At 40.5% G+C, this 18,734-nt stretch overlaps 1 long non-coding RNA gene across 1 annotated transcript; it reads right to left on the bottom strand.

Annotated features, from left to right (window-relative positions):
- Positions 1–15,436: 15,436 nt before the first annotated feature.
- On the bottom strand, positions 15,437–16,959 carry LOC116698208 (uncharacterized). Its single transcript, XR_004334158.1, has 2 exons — positions 16,876–16,959; positions 15,437–16,124 (listed from the first exon to the last, which is right to left on the bottom strand). It is a non-coding gene; the product is annotated as an uncharacterized LOC116698208 (long non-coding RNA).
- Positions 16,960–18,734: the final 1,775 nt, after the last annotated feature.

The raw sequence follows: 18,734 nt of genomic DNA, 5'->3' as shown, positions 1-18,734 counted from the left end.
GCAATTTTTGTGTTCTCCAACTGGACCTAGAAACTACACCTAAAAATCACGGCGCTGTGGATGAATGACTTATCTGCTAAAATAATTAGAAAAATAAACTTGAATTGTTTTTTTAATTTTAAAATGCATGTATCCATGGGAAATGTACTTCAAACAATTAGCATCCTTGCAATGTTTGAAAGTATGCATGAGGCACTGGATGCAATGGACTGCATAGTGCACATGAGCAATCTTATTGTTTTTTATCGTTTATTTTGTTCTTTCTTACAATGCTAGTGTATCAGTCCATGTCACTGTTGTCATTGTCATTTCCTAAATAATATATGGTACAGAACAAGGTATGAAATTGGTAATATTGTACACTACCTTTAAATAGTCACTCTGTTGCACAAAACACTTTGTCCTTAATTTGTGTGTCAAACCTGCGTATTGTAATCAAATTGGCCCACCCACAAAATTGTGTGGTAGGCACTACACTCTTTATAAGGTTCGCAGGACTCACACATATCTGTTTTTTATTATTATTGTTGTTATTATTATTATTATTATTATCAGTTTATCTATTTTTTACTAGGCCATCAACAGCAGACATCTAAACCAATCACTTTTCATTCATCTTAACCTCATTTATTTCCAACAAAGAATTAAAAAACTATATGCCCTTTAAATGTGAGTGGAAATTATTGGACTCAGTTACAACAACAATGGACTATTTTGTAATTTGTTGAATAGTTGATCTAAGTCGCTTTTTACTAAACAATCACTTATTCACAAAGGGGGTAATCTGATATAATGAATGACTACATTTGAGCAACCATCCACATGGAACTGTGTTGGAAAGGAAAATAAGTGACAAATGTAAATGTAAATCTGTGGGACAATTCATCTGTGTAATGACGCACATGTTTCCACTAGATGGCCCTTGCACCCAGCTGTGCTGCCTCTTCAGGAGTCGTGTTTCATTAGCACTTGCTATGATTGCTACTTAACTCTTGCCTTGGAAAAGGAGAACTGACAATAACATGTCACTTTTCCATGAAGTTACCTAGAGTGCATATTTTACCTTAAAATATAAATATGTAAATATGTAAACATTAACAACTAACATGTATTTGATAGTGTTATTTCTCATTATTACCTCAAATTATGTTGCCAAGGGGATGTTTTTTATCCTGCTTCACGCATGAAAGCATTACAAACTACGTAGTAAGTCAGAAATAGCCATCTTCATTGAAAAACAACAACACTGTTATGCAGCGTACATTTTGTTCTAACCATTTGAGGAAGTGGTTTGCTCACCAGACTGTGTCACACGCAATCCTCATCTGACGCTTGATATTGAAAGTGTTTCTCTAAGCAACCTATAACTCGCGAGCTAAACAACCAACTGCAATTGTCTACCCAGTTGAACAATGGTCTGTGCAGTGGCTGAAAAATCTAGTGCACTAAAGCTAAGAAAGTCTCTTTGTAGGATGGGAGATGTCAGTCACTATCTCATGTTAGACATAAATTGCTCTCTCCGCAAGAAGGGATCTCCCTCCCAAAGCCTCTCATAAACATCTCAGAGCTGGATGGCTTTTTTTCAGCCCGTGGGCTCTCACTCCCAATATTACAACGGTTTCTTTTGTTTCTTCTAGCAGCATGGCACCCTGTGATCCATCCACAGTGGCCCACATGGGAATACTGGGTGTCAGAGGACTTCTCAGCCTTGACGTGGCTTCAAGGCACGAGCTGAGCTGTACTGGTGGAGCTGGTACCGTTCCTCTTGGTGATTTATGGTCCGGACATGATGATAAAATAACTTGGAGGCCCAGATATTCTTCTATAGGAAACAGTAGACAGCTCTGTGAGTGAGAGCGGGATGATATATATATTAGGTGGGGGTGTTCAAAGCCAAAAATAATCGACCAGAAGGCAGGGCGTGAATGGGTGTGTGCAGGTGGTGTGTGTGGGCTGTCCGGCAGTCATCCTTGCTGGGTCAGTTTACCTCTCTGTCCCCAAACACACTGACCTTTTACTATAGGATATACCTCCTCTCCTTTCACCCCAGCTTTTATGGCCCCATGTAAATCTCTCTCCGGTAACACAAGCTTGTCAGTCCTGCTCTAGCCCCTTTCTTTTCAACACATTTATCCTCATGGAGAATTCAAAGAGGCACTGCTGCAGGGAGGTGGTATGTGGGCCTACTCAACTTGAAATAAATTGAAAGAGGCAGAGGGATGATCAAAAAGGAGAAAGTCCGGAGCGAAACCTTAGACATGGGAACCGCTGGACACTCGAGTGGGCAAGAAAGCCCAACTCAGATGAAAGGCAGTCGCCCATCAATAAGTCATTAAAGCAGACATGTGGACCCAGAAACGAGAACGCTGACAATCACGGCTGCCTCACTTCAAGTGTGAGCTCACATGGAGCGAGATTGCAAGGTGAGACTAATGCTTTCCCTGAAATAAATAAAAGATTAGATGAAAACGGTAAATGAGTCAAATGAGGAAGTGATGAGCACCATCTGGTGGATTTTGTTTTTATGGCCTTGATTGCCTTGTATTCACTCTGCGTGTGATGAGGAAGATGCCTACGAGCTCCAAGGGCTTTCTTTTTGTAATCAAGCTCTATTGCAACATTGGAAAGTCAGTGCAAGGAGGTCACTAACTGCTCAAGCAGGACTCTCTTTAACAACATGATGCTCTGCAATAAAATACCACCCAGAGCAGTCTGTCAGCTTTACGTCTTCAGGGCTGTTTGTGCTCTATTCATAAAAAGGGAGAAATACATGGATGGACAAGCACACCAAAACACTCCATTCATGACAGACTACTTTCTCCAGCTGGCGAAGGCTTACGAAATTTCATTAATGTGCATTTATTTTGTGTGTGTGTTCGGGTGACCCTGTGATGTCGAAGTAAGACAGAAACCTTTTAGGGGCTATAATTGTATCACTGAAGGTCCAAACAAGCATTTCTGACCCTGATCTGTCTTAGTTATTTTATAAGCGACATAATCCTTTGACAGGGGTCACAGCAGCACTTAGTCATGCTGCAAATGCCACATGTTGAAACCAGGAAGCTTCTGGAAAGAAGCGTGTATCAACATTTAATAGCCAGTAAATTCAGCTACTTTAGCGACAGTGACAGCACTATGTTGGGTGTACGTCATAAAATCTGTGCATTGGTAGGGTAAAAGCAGTTGCTATACCACACCAAAACATAGTTGATGATGTTTCTCACCTGATATGATTGCATTTTCCTCAGCTATTTCAGTAACAATGTGCAATATCAACCTCAGAAGGCCTTAATAATTCAAATAGTTTTGTAGCTGCTGAGTGTTGTTCATATCACCTTTCCAAATTGCTTTGTATTGTCTCAGTTTGACTGCCATGAGATGTTATGCATGACTTCAAAATTACAGAGAAATAACTGCACTCAACAGGGCTGTGTGCCAAATCCTAATCATTTGATAGACTTCAGCTCTAAGCCAAGTAACGATTTGGAATGGCTTTGTTTTCTTGATTGTGTGGAAGACTCATGACCAAACAAAGTCATTAGTTGTGTGTCACTTACTTTCAGGTCTTTCGTGGCTCTGTTCTTGTTAGGTCTTTAATGACTTGAAATGCCCTGGATAAACACAGAGTCGGGGAAGAGGTCACACGGCTCTCATTCTCTTTCACAGCGGGTTCAGTTTTATTTGTTAGTTTGAAGGGTTCTTACCAATTTGACACAGAAACATTTGCCTAATTCTGGATTAGGGGCCTCAATTAAGCCAAAGGTCCCATAATGTCATGCTATGACTTCCAAGTCTTTGGAAAATCTTCTATATTCAATACATTCATTGGGAAAAAGTGAAACACAACTCATGATATAATTTCATTTGTGGTACTGCATGTGGTCATTATTATGAATTATGTAATGTAGATGATCTGACAAAGCTTAAATAAATAAATGGTCAGGTCACTGACCTTTCACCTGTGAACAAAATGGGTTGTTGTGCCATTTTGTGAAAAACTCTTCTTTGTTTCTGAAAAGGCACCAAGCAGGGGGCTGGAGACTATTCAATACTGAAGGTTTTAATGGCAGTGGCAAGCATAGTGCAAGAACATAGCACAACAGTCAAACTAAGCAATGGGGAAATTATGAATGTATTTATTCGTATATTTAAAGGGAATATTAAAAGGCCTGTACTCGACATACAGATCATTAATGTAGCAGCAAACACTTGTTGTATAAAGATGTGGTGGAGTAATGGCGGCCTAAACAGAGATTGATGCCACACTCCCTCCCTCCCCGTGTTTGTTCTTATCCGAGCTTCTCTGTTAACTGTTTTGAGAGCCGATCCGGCCACGCCTGCATATTAGTGCTTCGATTGTCGGCAGCAGCCGATGGTGTCTTGGTGGAATTGGTTGTTTTTTATGTGGCCGTTTTGTCATTTAAATGACAACGGCTGACGTTCAGATGACAAATTGCTAATTGTGGACAGAAAACATTTGACGTGGATACAGTTCGTTCATCCACACATTGGTGTGGACGTGGGCTGAATGTGTTAAGTGATGCATCATGAAGGACTGGCAGTAGGACAGCACTGGTCTTTTCCTGCCTAGTGAGCAGCTAATGATGCAGAGAGCATATCCCAATGGGGGAGACAAACACTGTGGCCCTGCTACGATGCCAGATGTGCTGTCAACTCAGTATTGTCTGCAGCAACAAAGCACACACACCGGTCTCTACGCTCGTAGGGTATCCACATTCATGAGATACTCTGTCATTAACGTTTCTGCTGCTCGCGCCTGCCCGCCTACTCTAAGCACTATAAATCTGTCATTTATTCTCATTTTCAGCTTTTCTTTTTCTTATAACAAGTGTCAGTGACATAAATCCAACATTTTTCTGGTGCAGTTTCCCTCATTTGAGAAATGTACAAGTAGTGAGTGTAACAGTCTCAACAGAATATGGTAAATCACTGCATTAGTATGAATTATATTACACGTAATTAGAGACATCTCTCAAAGAAGTTGATTTGTGTTGAAAACAGCTAAAATTATCTGATCTTTTTTCACCTGTTTTAAGAAGAAAGATCTTAATTCTCAATAAAGTAACAACTGACTTGTTAAGATGGAGGTCTGTTTGCAGTGAACTGAAGTGACCACACACACACACACACACACACACACACACACAAAGGGAATATTTTATGAGACCTACACACAAAACATACACACAGACATGACACACCCAAGCACACACACATAGATACAGACACACAAAGAAACATAAATACTGACACACACACACACACACACACACACACACACACACCCTCCCCCCTTACGGAGGGAGGGGCAGCCATCTGCCCTCAGCAACAGCAGTACAACAATGAACAGATCAGAGGAATCTAGGTCTGCTAATGAGCACGACTTTTTTGCTTTTCAAATTTCATTTGGTGCTTCTTGCTGTCAAACAACCTGCAGCCTCTGCAACCCCATTACCCACTATATTACATTACAATACATCACATTACACATTCATCTGATGAGGCTGTTCTGTTTGTCTCCTGAGCACTGGCTTAGTCACTGCTGAAAACATAATCACCTGTGGCTTTTAAGCAACACATCACAAAGGTCAACCCAGTGCTAATACTTGAAATCACTTGTTGCGTAAGATTTCATGACAAAACACTCTGTAGTCATGTCGACAAGAGAAAGCTGGTGTTTTGACACAGTCTGACGCCAGCATGGCAGCATGAGGAGACAAAAACAAGGCTCTCTGCAGCAGTCGATAGTTCATTTTTCCAAACCTCTCACGCAATCCGAGATGAGGGAACTGCGACTAGGGCAGACAATGGCTGTTGATCCGTGGCAGAGTGGGGGTGGAGGTGTGGGAGGTTATTGATCTCACTGTGGACATCTGTAGCATCTATCAGGATGGTTGTCAACCATCAGAGAGGGGAAGTGAGGGCAGAGTGGAGTGGTTTTTATGTGCGTAGCCTACTTGTGATGAAGCAGGCAGACAACAGCGGCGAGACAAACAGGTTCACCCTGAGTTCTCCCTGTTTTTAAACCAGTCCAATATAAGCTACTTGTTTTTGTTTCTTTCTGTCACATTTCTGTTTATTTCTACTTGTCTCTTGCTGCAGCCATCCCTCTCTATTGCCAAGTCTCCATTGCTAAAACTGTTTGTATAAGAGAGTTCAATTGCACACAAGGAGGTAAAAAGATGTGTTGTATTAAAAAGCCAGCAGTAAGAGAGATAAGCAGCGTATCTGCAGCTTCCATTTAATTATTGAGACAGTGGAAAATGGGCTTGCTTGGGCCAAAATGCATAGATGGTGCCAACAAAATGTAGGATAGTACTGAGTTAATGCTTCACATTCTTTGGAGATGCAGCCAAGCCCGCTGGCTACATGTGCGTTTATTTGTGAAAGATTTTGTCCAGACGTTTGCCTGAAGTTAGGGAGATTAAATGCATTATCTGAAGAGGAAAATGTTGCAACATCAGTAAACAGCAGTCATGACACTCAAAATATAGATCCAATAATTCTCCTCTTTGCTGTGCACAGGTTTGTGTAAGGTTTAGAAATGCTTTGAGAGCTCAGAATGAACGCATGTTACATGAAACCACATTGCATTATTAAAGGACAGAATAGAGACAGCTGGAAGACGAATTGAAAGCACTTCTCGGAGATTTGTGTTATAAAAACATGATTTATGACATTTTGCTCCCACTGTGTTACGCCGGTGTATTGTCATTATCTATGTGGGAGAAATAGAAAAGCCCCGCAGATGATTTAGAAACTTGATGATGGGAGAAACCATCTTTCTCAACCCATTATAATGGCAGCCAGCCGCTGGGCATTCAAACACAGTAAATTCAATGCATCATGTGTGATGAGAAAAGGAGAGCCTATAAGGAAAAGTAGCTGTGCATGATGCCGGGACAGGAAAAAGGTAGAAAACAGTGGGTGTTGCACGAGTCATCATTACTGGAGCCTTGTCAGAGTCAATGTTAGGTGAGTAAGACTAACAGTAAGTCTGAACAACAGAAAGGTGACTGATCTCAAGTTACAGGTGCAGGAGAAAGTCTGTTGTTTTATGTTTACCTTGACAATTCATGCCTGTGAATACATGAATGGAATAAGGTCCTGTTAAAGTGCTTGCGTGATAAAGTGTGATTAAATTTCCATGTTAACATGCACCAAATCAGCTAATATCCCTTTCTGCCAGCCAGACATAACAAAGAAACCAACACCTTGTCTCTGTTTTTAATAATGAATCACAAATCAACCAAGACCCTAACAATTGGGGAAATATGCTAATTTGCACAGTTATGGAGCCAGGAGATAATTAGCTTAGCACAAACAGTGGAATCAGTGGGAAACAGCTAGCCTGGTGATATCTACCTTTTCAAGTAACTCTTGGCAAGAAAATAAGAACAAACTTGTTAGCCAAAATGTCAAACTTTAAAAAATAACCAATTTTGATTATATTTCTTTCTTCAATTTGTCACATCAGTCATAGCCACTTAAGTATTTAAATAAACATTTGCAAACAGGAAAATCTCAATTGAGAAAGTTGTTATGTTGAGATATGATTCCATCCACAAAAGCCACAGAAGTTAACTTCAGGGCTTCCATCCCTATGTCCTTCAGCCATAAAACCCTCATTTAATAGAGGGAAAGGGTATTTTACTTAAATTCCTTGTTTCAGCAACAGACAACAGGCAGGTGTTTCAAACTTTTTTTTTTAGAATTTTTAAACAAACATTTAGTTGACAGTAATGCAGCCCCTGTGTTGCTTGTTTGTAAAACTTTGGATGGATCACAGCATTTGTTAAAAGTAAATACAGAACCTAACCTTCCTGAGGCTTGTTATTTTACTTTTTTAGAAAATGACTGTGTGTGGTTTTCTTGAGATATTATGTGTCTGGTAGATGTATGGCTAAAGACAGTGTATTTATGACCATCTGTAAAACTGATATATGCTGCATTGATAGTTCACCGGGGAAAAAAAACATTTATATAAAAAACAGCAAACTGATGTCATCTGATCTTGTGACATTCCTCATTTACATGGACTAGTGTTGTTGAAAGGAAACAGGAACTTGTGTTTTTGTTCACGCAGATCAAATATTGGGTGAGACTGAAGTGCCATGTCTACAGTTTTTTTTTTTTTTTTTTTTACAATAGAAGCTGCAAACAGCAGTTGAAGACTCACAGTCACAGGACGAACACGAGGGGTATTACAAAAATCATCATCTTCAGTGCTCAGCTAAGAAGGTACTTCTCTCAGCGCCCCAGACGACAAGTCTCTAGACATTTATTTCCTCTAAGACACTCAGGATATTAAAGCTTAATCTACAGAGCATCCTGTCTCAACATCTGCCAATACATATATGTGTCAAAGTCTCCTAATTTTGTCAGATAACATAAACCCAGATGGAAAGCTCCCAAGGGGGATAGGGCCCCTCTTCAATTATATTACTCTGTGTGCACACACACACACTCACTCACTCACTCACTCACATACACTCACTCACTCACTCACTCTCACACACACACACACACACACACACACACAAACACATCAGTCCAAGACATAAGCAGCTAGTGAAGACCACAGAGAGTAGTTCTTACAGATCCGATGCTGCCCTGAAGGCAAGAGGCCCATGATGGATCAGACATTGATTTGATTTGAAGTGAGTGTGAAAGCCACCGTCCGTGCCCTCTGCCAGAGAGGTGAACCATGATTGAGCAATGGCTGTCTGGAGGGTTCACTCAGGAAACTGTAAGTGGACAGGCTGGACCTGCTACTAACAATCACCTTTTGTACAAATCGGCTGGAAATGAATTGTTGATTCACAGAGTGGAAACAAAAAACGAGTCCCAGCTGCCAGCTAGACCTAGACCCCCCCCCCCCCCCATCCCTGAGCTGTTACTTCTTGGACACACAAATAGACACACGCAATGTATCCATTTTATAGCATGGGAGTCATTCAAGCTTCACTTCGCAAGAGTTTAATCTCAAGGTACAGCCTATTTTTACAGTTGGCTCACATGAGAGAAGACGGCCCTGTATTTGAGATTCTCCTGTTTACACATAATCAAGTCCTAGTGTCAACTGGGTTACTCGTTTGAAATCTTGTCCACCTACACAAAGGGATGCATCGCAACAAAAATGTGTCTAAGCAGAACTAAACCGAGAAAAACTAACCTGTACCCGCTACAGTTAGAGCTGTTGTCTCTCTCTTGTCCCTCTCTTTTTCACATCCTATTCACAGTGGTGAATGAAGTATTTAGATAAATTATTTAAGAAAAGCATCCGTGCCGCTCTACAAAGTGCTTTGTGCAATACTCCATGCATGCAACATTTTGAATGGGTTTGAGTTCATTTTAACAGCTTTATATTCTGTTGAGTTGTTTAATCTATACAAATGCTTTATCCGATCAGATGTTTTGTAGGATTAATCTGAAGATGATTAAAGCTAAAAGTAGAACCAGTAGAGAAGACACATAGTAGCGGTAAAATCGGGATACTCCGGTCTCTTAATATGGTACCTAAGTAGTGTAGCTGAAAAGGTTTAGCCACTTTGTGATAGCAACAATCTTTCCCAGGGACCTTTGAGGAACTTGTTGTGTTTCAACTGCAGGGACAATTGTCTATATTAAGTTCTAAGGACAATTTCCAAGGACATTTTCCCTCCAAGTAATAACTGCTCGGGAGGTAATACTTCCTCCTGAGCTACTCGGGGTGTTGTGTGCAAGGATGGCCGTCACTGATTGGTCAAACACAAACAGCGTTGCTGCTTCATGTCATGTACTGCTTCTTTTGTAAAACAAGAAAATAGGCTACTATCAATTTAGGTCCATTTTGGGATGAGGCGTGAACATTTCTCTTTGTTTGAGGACATTAAAAGTTAAATGAAGCTTTGCTGTTGGCTTACTCTTTAAAAAAAAGAGAAAAAGAGAGAGATTGTGCGAGCAAGCTGAAAGAGAGACAGAGATACAAAGAGAAATAGAGTGCGGTGGTGCTGTGAATGAAAGCGTGAAAGGTTATTTTCTGATTGTTTCACAGCAGTTGCGTTCTAAAACACGAATATAATATGAGAATAAATAACCATCAAACACTCACAAGATGACTGTGGAGACAGACACTCTTGGTTTAATTTTACTCCTCTGCATTTCATTTATTACATCCAACATGCATCAGTAAATACTATGCAGCAGTAAATAAAAATAGAAATAGTAAATAAAAGAAGTAAAAGGGTGGGCACACTAAAAAGCCGGCTGCAGAGTGTTTTTTACCCACCAGACCACCAACAGCCCTTGTCCCGTCATTTTGCTTTTTTATGCATCAGCAGACTTATTTCCCATTATTTATCTGCCTTACTTAAGAATGCTGTGAAAACACACAAAAACACTCAGCTGAAGGGACTTTTTAGTTTCTTACAAAGTAGTTTTCTAATTCCAAGGAACTTTGGATTGAAACTGCATTCAACCACTGGCGGTACAGTATGCAGTTTCCTGACGTCAACAATACTGAATCACACGTGCTTCTAATTTAAGTTAACATTTCATGGTTCCAGTTGCTGTGTTAAGTACTTTGCATTTTCTTTCTACATGTGAATAGTTTTTTGTTTATCTCACTTGCCACAACAATGACTCACAAACTCTGTAACATTTACAGTTATTATAACGCCAGGAAACCCCCTGTGATTCACAGGAAATGATGTGCTTTGCACCTGCTATTTGTCCAACAAAACCCAAGATGAACAGAAACCAAATCTCCTTTGGCAGAAAATATTCAGACACAAGAAACATCCCGGCACTGTCTGCACAGTTTGATTGACAGGTGATCTCCGGTACAGAGCGGAAACACAGCAGTGAATAAAATGTGGAGATTTCAAGGACTGGCCTGTCTACGGGGAAGTAGGGCATGAAGGTTGCCAGTTAGTGTGCAGTTAACACTTCAAAATACACAAGGTTTATCTAGGTACAAGAGAAAAGTAAACAGCAAATCACAGCGGAGCACAGCGCTGACTGAAACACAAACACTGCTCTCGCTGTCACACAGATGTTATTGATGATAACCCAGAAGCTTTTCGACACTGCAGATAATGACACATTCTGCCAGCTGCCTCGGGACCATCATCTTTGGCCACCACAGCTCAAAGCAAATATCAAAGTCTCTCAATGGTTGACTGACAATCATCGTCTAAACACCATAGGTTCATAGGAGCTTGCATGGCCTGAAAAACCTCTGTCTGTCCCCTAAAAATGCATCACTTCCTCGTATCCTGCTCATCAAGCTCACAGTGTTGATAACTCATGTGCACTTAGCTGCTAATTAATAATTAATGGATATTTCCCGCCTCATTGTCTTTCAAAAGAGAATGTGTTATGACCTATTTGGCCTGCTGAAGCTGAAGGGCGAACACAACATCATTTCCAGAAACATAATGAGAACAAACAGCACAGCAGAAAAAAGACTCAAAACAAACAGTGAAACAAAAAGCACCTGTCATATCCTGATCAATATTCTTTCCTGTGGGAATATGGTCCTATTGATATGCTGACAGAGTGACCAGCGCCCGTCCTATTTCCTGTCATAAACAACTCTAAAGCATGGGCCTGCTAAATAATCAAAAAGCTAGTAAACCGGATGCTGGTGTAGGCACAACAAATTCAGATGTATTATTTACTCCACATCTTTGTTTACACAAAAACCCCATAATCCTCACAGATTTGGGCAGTGGGGGGGTCGGAAAGGCAACACTCCAAATCTACGGTGGGATCTACAGTCTTTGCAGTGGAAAAGAAAAGAATTCAATTGTGAAGAGAAAATAAACCCAAAGGCAGCCAAGTACAAAGGGCCGCGGGTCCCAAGTGAGCGCCTTTAGGATTGGACCGAAGAGTTGACTCAAGAAGGAAATCATGGGGCTGAAGGAGCACCAAGGGTTGGTTTGTTTAGCTCTATATCCTGGTATTTTTTAACTCACAGGGGGCACTCCCTGTCTGCCTTGATACAAACATGAGGGGAAACAGTCCAAGACTTCTTTTCATTGGCATTGTGGTGTTCTTCTTTTTCAAACAATACACATTTCAGACCAAGAGTTTTCTTTTGTTTCCACATTCCCCATTTTGCTGAAACGTTATAGCATCACTGGCAAAGGGCAAGAGGTTCAGCAACAATAAGGAGTGTACCGGCATTTACTCCAGGTAAAACAGAAGGTTGGCACATCGTTTGAATTGCTTCACAATAGGCTCCAGCTTGATGAGCAGACTATGATTAACTCATGTGACTCATCAACTGAGGGCAGAAAAATAAAAAGAATTGTGTTAAAAGACAGTGACGATTTTTTTTTTACTACCCACTGCCTTTTCCTGGCAATGGAAGAAAGAGGAAAAGTAAACACCTATTTGTTTTCTGTAAGCTCCAGGCAGTCTGTGTCGACGGTGTCATCTTTCAGACAAGGAGGCACCACAGCGGCAGTAAAGCGTCCCTTTGGCCAGGGCTGATAAATGTTCCTCAGCCTCATGTCACTCGTCGCAGGAAGCCCCGTCCATCGACGAGGATGCTCACATACACAAGTCCAGCTTGTCGTTTTTCCATCACAGTGTTTAACTAATGAATAAAGTCTGTCTTCTTGTGCTGAGTGGTGCCATAAATCAGCACTAAAAGCAAAGTGCCAAAGGCGATAGTTTCATTTTACGCAAGGCTCCTTTCTGAAAAGGTTCAAATGTTTACGCTTACTTGAATAATCTGACATTGAGAGGTAATGCAAGAGGTTGAGTAGCAAAATAATATAAACTTCTTTACCCTTTTCTGCTAAAGAATGAAACAGTCTCTGATCACATGAGCATGTTTTTTTTTAAAAGCAAAAACTTTTCCAAAAATGAATCTAAGGGGAAGTTAAAGCATACCATCCAGCAATGCATACCATCACTAGACTGCAGATTGGAATACAACTGAGTGCCTGCTTCTCAAATCATATTAATGATTAACACATGAGGCGTAAAAAAATAACGCTTTGTGCTGGCCATCATTTGTGAGAAAAACTGCTGCTGACAAGTCATTTTAAAAGATTCTCAGTCAGGACCCTTGACGCTGGAAGTAATGAGGCGGGTCTGGCTTGGCAGCAGGTTTATTTCCCTCTCTCCGTCCTCTGGTCATTCGACTCTGGAAAGCTTATCTGCTGTCATCTGGCCCATTGTCCCCGTTATCTGAGGGGATCAGGGCTTAGCTGAGCCTCTCTTTGCGTTTCATTCTCCTCCACCACTGTCCACACAGGACAGATGGAGGGGGACCTCCACCTGCAGAGAAACTAAAAGAACACTTGCTGTGATATCCTGTCGTATACAAATGCAGCAGAGGGATCTCCCAGTGTCTGGAGAAAACTCATTCAGAACATGATTGAAAATACTGTGACAGTTACATGACCTTGTTGCTTTGGGAAAACCTGACGAGAACAGGGTTATTTAGTGAACATCTGAACTGCCACGCAAATAATGCATTCAAATCATCAAAGCAGGGCAGTTTGCATTGTATGTGTATGATGTATATACACACGCCGTATAAACCTCCATGGGGCACTGCAGGCCGTTTGCCAGTGTTTTAATACTGTTGCAAGCCGAAACCACAACGGAGACGTTGGTGAAAAAGGAAAAGGAACTCCAGTTGCATTTATCATGGACTCATAGAAAACACCCTTCCTATGCGACAACAAGCTGCATTTCTCAACCGGATTTGTGGCTTGCTTTGGATCTTTGCCACATGTGGATATATATTTCTCCCCTAACTGCTCGAGGGCAGTTTCACCCATTTCAGTTTTTATTGGTACATGCCCCCGTTGTCTAATTCTGTAGGGACTCCATGTCAGGACAGGCAGCAGTAGGATTCAGGGTAATCAGCGTGAAAATGTTCAGGAGTAAAAAAAAAAAGAAAAAAAAGAAACTCTCCTCTTTTACAGTTGTTGCCCACCAACGTTGTCAGACGTCAGAGAGAGCATTCCAGTAAGAAAAAATAAAAATAAACCACTTATACGCGCTATCCTACTGCCAAAAATAATTTTAGCACTAAAGTTTGTCAGAATTATACACTTACAGACGTCTGAGTAGCCCACCTGGCAGAGCAGGCGCATATACTGCATGTATAGAGGTTTACTTCGTCAATGCAGTGGCTGTGGATTCAACTCCGACCTGTTGCCCTTTGCTGCAGGTCATCCCCCCTCTGTCTCCCTTTTCATGTCTTCACATAAAGAATGGCCTAAAATACCCCAAAAAAAGAATGATGCACTTTTTTTTAAACTGACTATGGACTGTCAGAAACAAATATTTAACAATATCCTCTAAGTTAGATAGTCCAAACCCTTTCTGTAATTGAAGACTCCAATAAATCTTTGCTCAAATGAGTTTTATGTGTCATTCCTTGCCACAAATAACTACTGCCAACACTTTGTTCAGTGCACCCCGGCAAGTTATAACTCTTCATGGACAAATTGCAAGTCAAATTCTTTTCAGGGAAGTAACTCATGCATCCATCCAACTTGTGCAATTCTTATACACTTGTCAAGAAAATTGCTTGAAAAGCTAGATGATTATTGTTTATGTCAGTAATATTAATGTAATTTCTGTTGTGCGCACAGGCAGTTTCTGCACCCCCTTTTCGCATGTCACAATGAATTCACTGGGGTGTTGTGTGCTCAATGGAGGTCGGGGAAAGAGTTTTTAAAAGGGCCAAGAGCACATGCAGCAACGCAGCAAAGTAGGAAGTTTATTATGAGATGGTGCCTTCCAAAGATAAGGAGCAAGCTTTGTCTTTAAAGTGGCTCTATTGTTCCAATTCAAGCTCTTTTTGTCAAACAAACATTTAAGCAAGCAAGCCGGATGCTTTTATAAATATGTCTTTCTATGTGGAAAATATAATCATTAATGTTTGTCCGTGCCAATTCTGCGAATAAAAAGTGTTCCAGTGGTACTGACAGCTTCTACGTGCCACTTTGTGAGATTATGGTCATTGGCATTCATGATAAATTTGTATGATAAATTGTGAATTCTTAGAGAATTGTTTTTCTAATGTCATCTTTTACTCGCTGAGGCACAATGCATCTTGACAGAAAACAAAACCCAAACACAGATCCGATAAAATGAAGGATGAATGTCTCACCTTGGCTAAGGGCCGCCGACCCCCCCACCAACCTTCTTCCCTGAACAGATTCCACAAACCAACCATGGTGAGAAAGATTTTTTTTTTAAAAGCACCCTGATAGAGCCTTGACTGATAGATAGATAAAGAAGTTATGCATTCCAGTGTGAATATTGAACATGACTCTATGCACAAAAATGCAGGAACATTCAGATCATCTCCAGTCATTGAAAGAAAAAAACAATCTCCAAAAATCCACACCTCAACCCCTCTACTAACGTTACAGAGGTCAGGATGCAAAACATGTATCACAGAGTAGATTTAATATTTACAGAACCACAGATTCAGTGTGAACAATAGTAATAAATAATGAAACAAACACTACTTTAATAAGAAAAGGATGTTTTTGGTGCTCTAAATCAAACTAGTGAAAAGGAACACTACAAAGATGCAAACAAAACAACAGAAAATGGTCACACTCCCACAAATGTCTGTCTACAATTGATTGACAAGCACATACAGTTCTTCGGTGCTTAGCTGAAATACATAAACCACTTTTCAGTGCTCAGACAAGAGATTACCTTTGAGAGATTAATGGTATTTAAGTTACCCAAAAACAGTGTGTGCATGGGCAACACCCAAAGGCAGCTTCTACAACAAAGGCTGGATTTTTTGGAGAAAAAAAGAAATGAAAAGTAGGTGATATTTGAACAGAGGTATCATTATGAAAAATGATCCCGTGCTGACTTGCTGAGGGGGCCTGGGATGAGTTGGAACTGGAGGACTTGGTGTTGACTGAACAGCGTTGCTCATTCTTCTCTTTATCTCTTTGGCATTCTTCTGCTTCATTTCAATAGCCATTCTTCCCTGAAGAGCCCCCTTCGCTGCTGTTCACACTTCTTGTGATTTGTATTCAAAGTAGCTCACAGATCTTTTGTATTCCGAGCCGATGGCAATCGGAATCCTCACACTGACAGTGGAGGCTGCAGAAATCCTGCTAAAGAAAGAAAAAAAAGGTTCTTATTTATTATGAGGAATGAAATCTCCTTTGTTAAAATCCTACATAACGATAAGCTGCATGTACACACAGACTCTGCAGATGATGAAAGGTGCATTGCAAAAGCAGATTGATTGCAGTGCACTGATTACACCTAAAAAGCTACAAGACCGGGCACAGATGTGACACTAGAAAGGGTGTTCTTTTTGCTTCATCTTTTTTTATAAATTAAAAATAATCACACCATCAAAATCACCATATTCAATTCCAAGAATTAGAGTAAACATTCATAACTTTTGTTTAACCCATCAATATGTCTGTACCAAAAGCCCAGTATTTTGATGATTTGGGCTTTATGTTGAAATTCCAATTTCAATTTGGGCATGTTCCTAAATTTTTTTAAACATTCAATCAGTTTGGATTCATGCACTCTTTGAATGTTCTTTAAATAACTTTAGAAACAAGAAATTACAACATTGAAACCCCAAACACACAATGTTGAATTCAAAAACAGCCGTCTGGAATTTGAGGACAAAAAACATACGAACGCTGCAGATGAACATTCTGAAAATGTTACAAAAAAATGAAATATATATTTAAAAGTTAGTCAGTGGAATCCCCCACTGTGGGGAATGTGAAAAACAAAATACTGCATGCAACTCAGCACACAGATGAAATCCAGTAGTGGTGCTTGCAGACAGATAACAGAGAAACTGTCTGCGTCTGAACGACATTGATAAGAGCATCATACCAATACAGTAGTCTTTCTCTGAGCTGCAGATTCCCCCTGTTCCTCTCCTCAGGAGTCCAACTGCAGGAGGATCTGAAGAAGACACACACAGGATTAGTCTACAACCATCTGTGTGTGAATGCTGCTGTATAATTGTTGATTATCAAATTAGTAATTCATTCATGTTTTCTTCTACTATTAAAGTAATAATCACTGAGCTGCTGATTTCTTTTTTGTCTGCATATTTTCTACTAAGCGCTCGCATTGGTGTGGTGTTTCAACACTGCATTTTCTTCAAAGATTATTTTTTGGGCATTCTAGACCTCCAACTCCACAGCACAGATGAAGACATGAAAGGGGAGAGAGAAGGGGGATGAGATGCAGCAAAGGGCCGCAGTCGGAGTTGGAGTCGAACCCGCGGCTACTGCGCCGAGGAGTAAACCTCCGTACATGTGCGCCTGCTCCACCAACACGGCCACTCAATGCTGTGTTTTCAATTGACTGCTTGTAAATTAAACTGTGTTTCTTTGATTTCCTGCCGGAGCTTCACATACTAACTACCCTTTTTCTAAAAGAAAAGGAAAAATACATAGGCGGGTTTTAGTCATACCAGACATTTAGAAGTTTGGAACAACAAATCCTTCATGAATGTGCTACAGATTTAATCACTTTGTCAGTATGATGGAGAGGAGCAAAACGACGCAATCATATCAAGTGTTAAACAGTGTTAGTTAAAACAGAATAGTGTCAGTCGTCTGACACTATTCTGTACTGGAGATTATATTTTGGGTTTTTCTGTCATTTTCAGTGGTACTCAGTACAGTCACAACACAAATGGTGGTTGACAGTGGTTTTGATTCCTCATTTTTATAAGCACCATGTTGTATCAGTTTTTATCACAGCTCACTGTTGATGATGATGATTGAAACTCATCTGGGAACAGGTGAGTTTTGGGGGGTTAACAGGCTGCATGCAGAGTGGTTTACAGTTGTTAACTCTCCATAACACTCTCCAAACCTCTGATACAGCCAGGTGAGAAATGTTTCGATGCTGATGTGCACAGTATGGGAGTTCTGTCTGATAAATCCAAGAATAAAAGCATGATTTGATACTGCAACATAGATGCACATAAATGAAATTTAGGTAAGAAAAAAAAAATTGTTTATGTTTTATGAAAATGTGCTGATCTTTCTAAATGGTATAGGATGCCGCAGCTCTAAGAATCCCTCTTTTTACACAAGGAGGAGACATGGAATCAATAGTGCAGATTGACTCATTGCATCTATCACTGCTCTCATATATCAAAGGCATGATTTGCATGCCACATGGAGGAGATTCAGTTTCAGACATTAGACAACCGACCGCTCCGTCTAAGAGGAGGGCGGGGAGTTTCGTGTGGCCTGGCCCTGTCATCACTGCCTAAACTGAAATCAGAGAGGGTTGGTAAAAGCAGTGAGAAAATGAATGTTCTACACGCTGAGGCTCGATAGCCGTTTGGTAGAAGTCCCACATTATAGGGTGTGTGTGTGTGGTTCTTTTCAAATCCACTGGGGGTGATTTAGCACTTGCCAGCTCAGACATAACAGCACTTGAGAAGAGACAGGGTGTGTATAAAGGTGAGGACGGATTCAGACATTTGCTGATGGAAACTGTCATCATACACACTGTAAAGTGTGTAAAATGATTTGTAGAGAGAAATATGAGGCATGGAGAAGTCCCTGAACGACCAATCTAAATGTCAATCCTTGATTCGCACAGAATGAAGAAGGAGGTGCAAAATGTAAGGCTGTTGAGCTGATGATATATTACCAGATAAGCATGTGTAATCCTGAAATTGCTCCAATTTTTTAACAGCTCTGTAATTCAGTATGGATTACTAC

This window comes from Etheostoma spectabile, chromosome 11 (genome assembly GCF_008692095.1).
Source record: "Etheostoma spectabile isolate EspeVRDwgs_2016 chromosome 11, UIUC_Espe_1.0, whole genome shotgun sequence".
NCBI lineage: Eukaryota > Metazoa > Chordata > Actinopteri > Perciformes > Percidae > Etheostoma > Etheostoma spectabile.
The sequence above is the reverse complement of the archived record's forward strand: the minus strand, read 5'-3'. Positions and strand labels throughout refer to the sequence as shown.